Raw genomic sequence first — 9,084 nt, forward strand, 5'->3', positions numbered from 1 at the left:
TCAAAGGGTCAGTTTTTTTTTTGTTTTTTGTTTTGTTTTTTTTTTTTTTGAGACGGAGTCTCGCTCTGTCGCCCAGGCTGGACTGCAGTGGCCGGATCTCAGCTCACTGCAAGCTCCGCCTCCCGGGTTCACGCCATTCTCCTGCCTCAGCCTCCGGAGTAGCTGGGACTACAGGCGCTCGCCACCTCGCCCGGCTAATTTTTTTAATTTTTTTAGTAGAGACGGGGTTTCACCGGGTTAGCCAGAATGGTCTCCATCTCCTGACCTCGTGATCCGCCCGTCTCGGCCTCCCAAAGTGCTGGGATTACAGGCTTGAGCCACCGCGCCCGGCCAGGGTCAGTTTTTTAAAGTAATGGCAAAAACCGCAATTACTTGTGCACCAACCTAATAGTTATCTTTCCACTGCTCGCCCCTATGACCCTGCTCTCCCCTACTTCTGCCAATTCCTTTTCCTCTGGATACTTTCAAAAGTTCTCTGTCACACAGGCTTTCTGGTCTCACCAGCTTGCTTATCCTTCTGTAGACAGTCTCCAGTTTAATAACTTTTCTAGAAAAATGTGATATTCAGAACCAAAGGCCGGTTTCCAGCCTTCTTAAGCACTGCTATCATCTTGCCATTCCTCTGCCCAAGTTCCTCTGGAGGCTCTTACCAGAAGAGCAGAACGCCCCAGCTTAGCGTGCAATGTCCTGCTGGATCTGGTCCCAGCCTTTCCAGCCTCATATCCTACCACATCTCTAATACACACTACACCAGTGTCTTCAAACTATGGGTTGTTCTGCATCACCGAGTACTGAAATGAATTCAGTAACCAGCACTTAAAAAAAGAATAGAATAGAATAGAAAATACCAAGTTGCATTGTACATTCTAAGGGCAATTACTATCTCAACATATCTATCTATCTGTCTGTCTATCTATCTACCTACCTACCTACCTACCTACCTACCTACCTACCTACCTACCTGCCTGCCTACCTACCTACCTACCTGTCATGCATACTCACACATATACACATACTGTGTGTATTTTTATACTAGTCCATGGCTGAAATGTATTTTTTTCTTTCTTTCTTTTTTTTTTTTTTTTTTTTGAGTTGGAGTCTCTCTGTTACCCAGGCTGGAGTGCAATGGCATAATCTTGGCTCACTGCTACCTCTGCCTCGCGGGTTCAAGCGATTCTCCTGCCTCAGCCTCCCGAGTAGCTGGGAACATAGGTGCATGCCACCATGCCTGGCTAATTTTTGTATTTTTAGTAGAGACAGGCTTTCTCCATGTTTGGTCGGGCTGGTCTCAAACTCCTGACGACCTGCCTTGGCCTCCCAAAGTGCTGGGATTGTAGGCATGAGTCACCATGCCTGACCTGAAATGTATTTCTTACTGTGAGGAATGATTAAAAGAAGGTTGAAAGCCACTGCCCACACCACGGCTACATCAGGCCAGCAACTAGTTCCCAAACTTGCTTCGTACTGCCTTTGATCCCAGCCTTCCCTCAGCTTGGCATTCTCTCTGCTCTCTGCTACTGAAATCCTTCAAGGCCCTGACAAGATACCACATCCTTCCTTGACTGTTCCAACTTTTCCCCTTGTCTGTGATCCGAAAATGGTGGTTCAATGTCTTTCTTTTTATTACTCAAAACAGCCTACCTTGTATTTTGTTATGTCTGTACACTGAATCCTTAGACAATAAATATCTGGAGGGCAGGGCAGTGTCTTACCCATCTTTGAGTTCTCTGAAGGCCCAGAAATCTAGTGAACCTGGCTGATGCTCAAAAATGTCCGCCCAGCCGGGCGCGGTGGCTCAAGCCTGTAATCCCAGCACTTTGGGAGGCCGAGACGGGCGGATCACGAGGTCAGGAGATCGAGACCATCCTGGCTAACACGGTGAAACCCCGTCTCTACTAAAACTACAAAAAAAACTAGCCAGGCGAGGTGGTGGCGCCTGTAGTCCCAGCTACCCAGGAGGCTGAGGCAGGAGAATGGCGTGAACCCGGGAGGCGGAGCTTGCAGTGAGCTGAGATCCGGCCGCAGCACTCCAACCTGGGTGACAGAGCAAGACTCCGTCTCAAAAAAACAAACAAACAAAAAACATGTCTGGCCAACCGAATGTTTTCTGTATCTCCTTCCAAGAGTATCTTCTGGTGTTCTTCCTCCTATTTCCTTGACCATAGCCCCCAGCAGGCCTAAAATCTGTGTCCTGGGGCTAATGTTACCTACAGTGATGACCCTAGAAACGAGTCTCTTCTGCAAGCTTTCACCTTTCTTCAGGAGCAATAAGAGAAATAAGCATATGTTTTTATTCATTTTTCAGAAGTTTTCTTTATTTGAGACTATGTTTCTCCTATATTTTTGGTGTTAAGATGTATTTTGGGGAGAAATACGATATATTAGAAGATAATAGTTGGTTTTTTAGTATGTGTATGCCTGTTGTCCTTATTTGACAAAATAAATTGGCAATTCTGTGTTCATCTTTTTTTAAAAAAAGCTAAAAAAATTTACTGGTTGCAAACTCCAAAAGGCAGCGAATCAATTCCCCTTCTGGGCTGGCTGCAAGTTAGTTCACTTTCTTAAAGGAGGAGCTTTCGCCTCTCACCTCAAGGACTGCTATTTATTCGTCCGCGCTACTCTTTAGACGTTTCCATTCTCTTGGTCTTCAAGATGTGAATCACCCGTTTTTTCCGTGGGGGAAGCCAGTATATCTCTGGCCCTTTAAATAGGAGCGTGGTGAAGAGGCGCGGACCGCCCAGGAGGGGGAGCAGTGTGAGGAGAAAAGCGGAAGCGAGGCCAGTAGTGGTAGGTAGTGCGCGTGCGTGAGGCTAAAGCTGGGGCGCGGTCACGTGGGCCGGCAGTCCAGTGCCGGAATGGCTGCAAGCTCAGGTAACCGGTTTCCAGAGAGCGGGCCCGTGGGGAGGAGATAGGATTGAGGGGCCGTATTCAGGGTAGGAGGAGAGCGCGCGACAGGTCTCTGAGCCTCGGCGCCTCCTCCCAGCGCGACAGCGGCGCGACCCCGGGTAGCGGACAGAGCAGCCCCCGACTGGCTAGCCGGACCCGAGCCACGGGCCGGGCGGGGTTGATTCTTGAGTGGAGGGGCGTGTCCTACGTTGGCCCGGAACTGGGTCGGGCAATTTCCACTTAGGGTTCCAAATGAATGTGAAAATTCAAATGGGCTTAAGTAAAAAGGGATTTATTGGCTCCAAACATGGAAGGGGTTGGGGTATCCTTAAATCCAGTGACTCCAGTGATGTGTTGGTGTGTCTCTCCCTTTCTGCAAAGGACCAGTAACCCCTCAGTTCCCTATCTCCTTTGCGACTATAATTGCAAGCCTCATTCTGTCCTATTACAGTCCTGCGACAATTAGGCTGAGGGACTGGCGCGCCCGCTCCCCCGACTGTGAGCCTAGGCGGCGGGTGTCATGCCCCTCCCCACTCCCGGGCGGAGCAGGTGTGTAGCCCGTCTGTCGGGCCTGGAAAACAGGTGTGGACCCCTTTATCCTCCAGGGACTGATATCAGGGTGCCTGAGGCTTAGATGGGGTATGCACCTCTTAGGATCGGTGCGCACCCTGTGAGGCTGGTTCCAGTTTGTCTCCACGTGCAAGTTGTGCACCAGAATGAGGGCAGCAGGATGAAAGGTGGACCTCTAAAGTTCGAGGCCATTCCTGTGCCTTGGCCTGTTCTTCGTGCGTGGCACCTGGGGAAGGAGGAAAGCAGCTGCTCAGAGTGTCTGGGTGTACAAAATGGGAGTGCTTCACAGGATAGGGTGGGAGGAGGTAGAATCGGTGAGAGGTTCCTTGGCCGTGGGTTATCAGGAATAGCTAGCTGGGGAGCCTTCTTTAAATAAACAGATCCCCTCCACTTCTTAAATTCTTGTTATAATGAATAGGAAGACTTCTGTCCTCTGCACCATCCGCCCTCTACCATACTCAATTTTCCCGTACTAAAAAACCCAAAACCCAAGCCAAACAAGCATGGATGTTATCTTGTGGTGCTAAACCTTATTCCAAATGTCTGCGTTTGGGAGATAATTACATGTTAATTGTCTGTGTATGTCTATGTCTGCCTGTGTGTGTTTGAGGTATATCTAATATAAATGTGGATGAAGAATCTGCACATGTTTGTGTAAGACATGGGTTTGCTCATGGTTAAATTTAAGCACAGAGTAGGTATTGAATCTTCTGGCAATAGCTGGCCTGTTCTGTAGAATATGCAATAAAGATAAATGGAAAAAAAATTGGTTGAACTGTTGGGCTTTATATGGTCAAAGAGGCATATGTGAGAAAATTCTTTCCAGAGCTCTTACAGAGTAATATGTTGATTTTTTCCTTATATTTAATATATTTCCTTCGTATCTGGACCATTGTCAGCAGATGGATGTTTTCTGTCTTCCACAATATTGGGACATGTTGGTGATTCTTAGCTGTATCTCACTCTTCCATTGACATTTCAACCAGTGTGACACAAACTGTCAGTTATGTATGTGAATGAGAAGTAGGATCTTTTGAACTTAATAAAGTATGTTTAACTTTGGATCTATTGATAGCTTTTATAGAGTTTAGATGGTATGTTCTCTTGATCCACAACTTTAGGTGCCATCTGTACATAGTGGTAAAATCAAACTGTTGTATTCTTAACTGAATCTTGAATGAATATTTGACTTATCTTCATGTTGTATGACATTATTAAATGTGTTCTGTGTATTAGCAAGGAATTACAGCTTTGTGTTGGATTTTTCACTGTTATGAATTTCTTAGGTTTACTCTAATAGTAATTACACTTTTTTTAGTCAAAGATATTTCTGTTGCGACAGAAAATTCAAATGGGCTTAAGCTAAAAGGGATTTATTGGCTCCAAACCTGGAAGGGGCTGGGGTATCACTAAATCCAGTGACTCCAGTGATGGAGTACTTGTGTGTCTCTCCCTTTCTGCAAAGGACTAGTAACCCTCAGTTCCCTATCTCCTCTGCAACTGTAATTGCAAGCCTCGTTCTGTCCTGTTACAGTCATGGGACAATTAGGGGATACGTTCTGAGAAATACGTAGTTAGGCAAATTTTGTCATTGTGCAAGCATCATAGTGTGCTTATACAAACTGAAATGGTATAGCCTACCACACACCCCGAGTATGTGGGATGGCCTATTGCTCCTAGACTGGAAACCAGCACAGCATGTTACTGTACAGAATACTTTAGGTGGTTGTAACACAATGGCCAAGTATTTGTATATCTAAACATATAAAAGGTACAGTAAAAATACAGTTTAAAAGATTAAAAGGTAAGTGCACCTGTATGGGGCACTTACCATGAATGGAGTTTGCAGGACTGGAAGTTGCTGTGGGTGAGGCAGTGAGTGAATGGTGAGTGAATGTGAAGGCCTAGGACATTACTATACACTACTGTAGACTTTTTGAACACTGTACACTTAGGCTACACTAAATTTATGAAAAATTTTTTTCTTTCTCCAATAATAAATTGACCTTAGCTTACTATAATGTAACTTTTATGTTATAAACTTTTAAAAAAGTTTTTAACTTCTTTGTGATAAAACTTAGCTTAAAATACAAACACATGGTACAATTAGCTGTACAAATATATTTTCTTTATATCTTTGTTAGCTTTTTTCTATTTTAAAATTTTTTAATCTTTAAAAACTAAGACACAAACACATTACCCTAGGCCTGCACAGAGTCAGAAAGGTCCCACTGGAATGTCTTCAGAGGCAGTAACACATAGGGAACTGTCTTATGATAACAGTGCCTTCTGGATTACCTCCTGAAGGACCTGCCTAAAACTGTTTTACAGCTAACTTTTTAATTTTTTGATAAGTGGATGAGTACACTTTAATGATAAAAAGTATAGTATAGCAAATACATAAACTGTTACATAGTTTATTGTCAAGTATTATGTACTGTACATAATTTATGTGCTTAGCTTTTATACTACTGGCAGTACAGTAGGTTTGTTTACACCAGCCTCACCACAGACACACAAGTAATGTGTTGCATTACAACAGCTATGACATCACTGGGCTACAGGAATTTTTCAACTCCATTATGTGTAATCTTAGGGGACCATGGTTGCATATGTGGTCTGTCATTGACCCAAAACGTCTTTTTGGGGCACATGACTGTATATAAGTGCATAAACGATGTGACTGCAGGCAATTCCTGTGTTATGCCATCCAAGGTTAAGCACCCCAGAATAAAGAGAAATTCCAGAAGGACCTTGATTGGCCAGATAGGACACAAGAATGTGATGGGCCTACTGTTCTGCTCCCCTAGCTAGGCAGATAGGGTACTTGATTGGCAGCACCACCAAAATCATATGGTTGGAATGGAGGAGAAGCAGTTGCCCTGCAGGAAAGATGGCAGAGGTGCTGGGGTGTTTTAACCTTTATTTTTTCCGTTGCAATTCAGCAAGATGCTTCCAGTTACTTCTTGCTCTTAAAATAAATAAATAAATAAATCTCTTGTGACACTACATCCTTCTTGGCACCTAACCAAGAGAAATTGAGATGACAGTTAATTGCAAGTTAATAAAGAAGGCCGTCATCCACTCAGCCTTTACCTAAGTGGAATCCAATCTTTTGCGCATTTAACTTATAAGAATTTACCTGCATCAGTTACGTAAAGAAGAAAAGGGAATATATTTCAGCCTACACAAGGCCCTTATGCTTTTTAGGAGGGGTTCTTTGGGGTTGAAGTGGGTCTGGAAAGAGAGATTCTCTTGATAGTGGAGACAATATTATAGAAGCTGGAAGTGATCATTTTTCTCTGTTAATTCATTTCACTTACTACCTCACTGATCAATAAAGTTAGAATTTCTACATTAGATATTTGTAGACTTAGTTCATGTTACTGTTTTGTGTATTGTGATAGGGGATTGGATTTTTCTTTTCTAGACTGGAGCTGATTGCATCTGACAATTCATAGCAGTAACTTAGCACTGTATACAGGAAGGTCTTAGGCACTGTTCCTTCCCTTTTCTTTTTAACATTTTAAAATCTGTATGTACTTATGATCACTCTCCTCATTTAGACATTCACCAACAGAACAGAAAGAGAAACAGTTTGGACTTTTTCATTGTGGCAGTTCTGGCATTGTGCGCTACAATTACCTAAATGTGCCTTCTTGGAAAGAAATTCCAGGGTCAAGTAAAGCAGCCCATCCCAGTATATAGTAACGTTGCTCTAAATAGGGTCTGTATCTAAAGGCCATGAGTAAGGTGAAAATTGAGTACCCTCAAAGTACTCCAAGAGGGAGTCATATCAGAAACTGACAAGTGTTGGGTCTCTCTGGAAGCCCAGTGCAGCCAGATCTTGTTTTTCCATGTTGGAACTGCATGGCGTTTGTTATTTTGAGCACAGGTGACATAATTGCTTGGGTGTGAGGCATGTGAGAACTGAGACATAGAACAGCAGCTGACCATCTCCTATTCTGTGCTCACTGTGAAGCACGAAGTTATTGAGTGGAGGTATGCAGAGTCTCTGGCTCTATGTGAATCACTTCTTTTTCTCTCCTTCCTGTTGCGGAAGGTAATAGATGAAATCCTGTAAATTGAATGGAAAGTATGGTACATTTCCACTGTATTCATCTTGGCCTCTAGGCTGAATTAACGTAAAAGAACATAAAACATCTGAGATTGTGGGGTTTGCATCATGTTATAAATGAGCTAAATGATTTAAAAATATCTCTCCTAGATGCAAAGAATGGAACTTGCACAGATGGAGGCGTTTTGGAGTAGTGTAACTAACCATACTTTGTATTTCATGACCAGACTGCTATTTGAGATTGTGGAAGCCAGTGATGCAGTCTTGCTTGGGTATTTACCTAGGGAGGGAGGGATGGGTGGACTGATCAGCTACTGTGTCATATCAGCACAGGGAATAGAATGGTGAACAAGGCAGATCTGGTCTTTGCTCTCCCACAGAACCTGCATTCCAACTGGGGGCAAGGAATGGTGGTTTAGACAATGAAGAAATGATTACAATGTGATAAGTGTAGTAAAAGAGGAGAACAATGTTATGGGTGCATATTAACAGGGAACATAGCCTAGTTGAGCAGGGCAAAAAAAAGGGTTTCCTAAGGAAGCAAAGTTTTAGCTGATAGTTGATAAATATGACCTGCAGTGGTTGACAAGCTTGACTACATATAAGTAATATTCATTTATAACTTGGCTTACTTATTATGACATAGATTCCTATATGCTGTGAGTCAAATAACATCCTCTGGAGCTTAACAATTACAAGTAATAACCCTGATATATTTAATTTGCAACACAGATGTTGTTCCTGTCTTCTAATTCCTATGTTAATTAAACATTTTTCAAATGTCTACCTAGCTGTGCAAGCCAGTAAGCCCAGTGTTGTGGAATATTCAAAGAAGCATGGCCCCATTTTTATTATATAGCTGGGGAGAAAAGATAGTCACATGGTAAATTCACTGATGAATCAGTATGGGGAAAGAGCCAAGCCACTGTTTTAAAAGAAGACATGTTTTCTGAATTCAGAGGATGGTTAGGGAAGGAAGAGGTCATAGGCAGATCCAGTTTGAACAGTGCCTGGAAGGAAGAAAGGAAGTTAGATAAATGTAGAGAAAAAGGAAAGGAAAGGGAAGGTGAATCAGCTTGAGCAGACGTGGAGGGAAAGTGGAAGCTATCCATGAAGGACTCTTAGTGCAAAAATAATAAATTCAATTGTAAGGGAAGAAGCCAGAGGGATCTGCGCGTGTGAGAGCTGGAGTCACAGGCTTAGAATTTGGGATTTTATCCTGGAGGCATTGGGAATCTGTTAAAAGTAAGTCCACTTGTGCTGGGCATAGTGGCTTACACCTGTAATCTCATCACTTTGGGAGACTGAGGCGGGCAGATGGCTTGAACCCAGGAGTTTGAGACCAGCCTGGCCAACATCATCTCTATGAAAAATTCAAAAAATTAGCTAGCCTTGGTGGTGTCCGCCTGTAGACCCAGCTACTTGGGAGGCTGAAGTGGGAGGATTGCTTGAGCCTGGGAGGCAGAGGTTGTAATGAGCCGAGATCATGCCACTGCACTCCAGCCTGGGTGACAGAGGGGGATCCTGTCTCAAAAAAAAAAAAAAAAAGG

General features: G+C 43.5%; 1 protein-coding gene across 1 annotated transcript in view; it reads left to right on the forward strand.

The window, feature by feature from the left end:
* Positions 1 to 2,783: 2,783 nt before the first annotated feature.
* VPS8 (VPS8 subunit of CORVET complex) overlaps positions 2,784 to 9,084 on the forward strand; it is a 268,413-nt gene continuing 262,112 nt past the window's right edge. Inside the window, 1 exon segment of the mRNA XM_017865711.1 lies at positions 2,784 to 2,871. The gene's annotated coding sequence lies outside the window, so the exon portion shown is untranslated.

The sequence above is a fragment of the Rhinopithecus bieti genome, unplaced genomic scaffold (assembly GCF_001698545.2).
Source record: "Rhinopithecus bieti isolate Rb0 unplaced genomic scaffold, ASM169854v2 scaffold_2432, whole genome shotgun sequence".
Classification (NCBI taxonomy): Eukaryota; Metazoa; Chordata; class Mammalia; order Primates; family Cercopithecidae; genus Rhinopithecus; species Rhinopithecus bieti.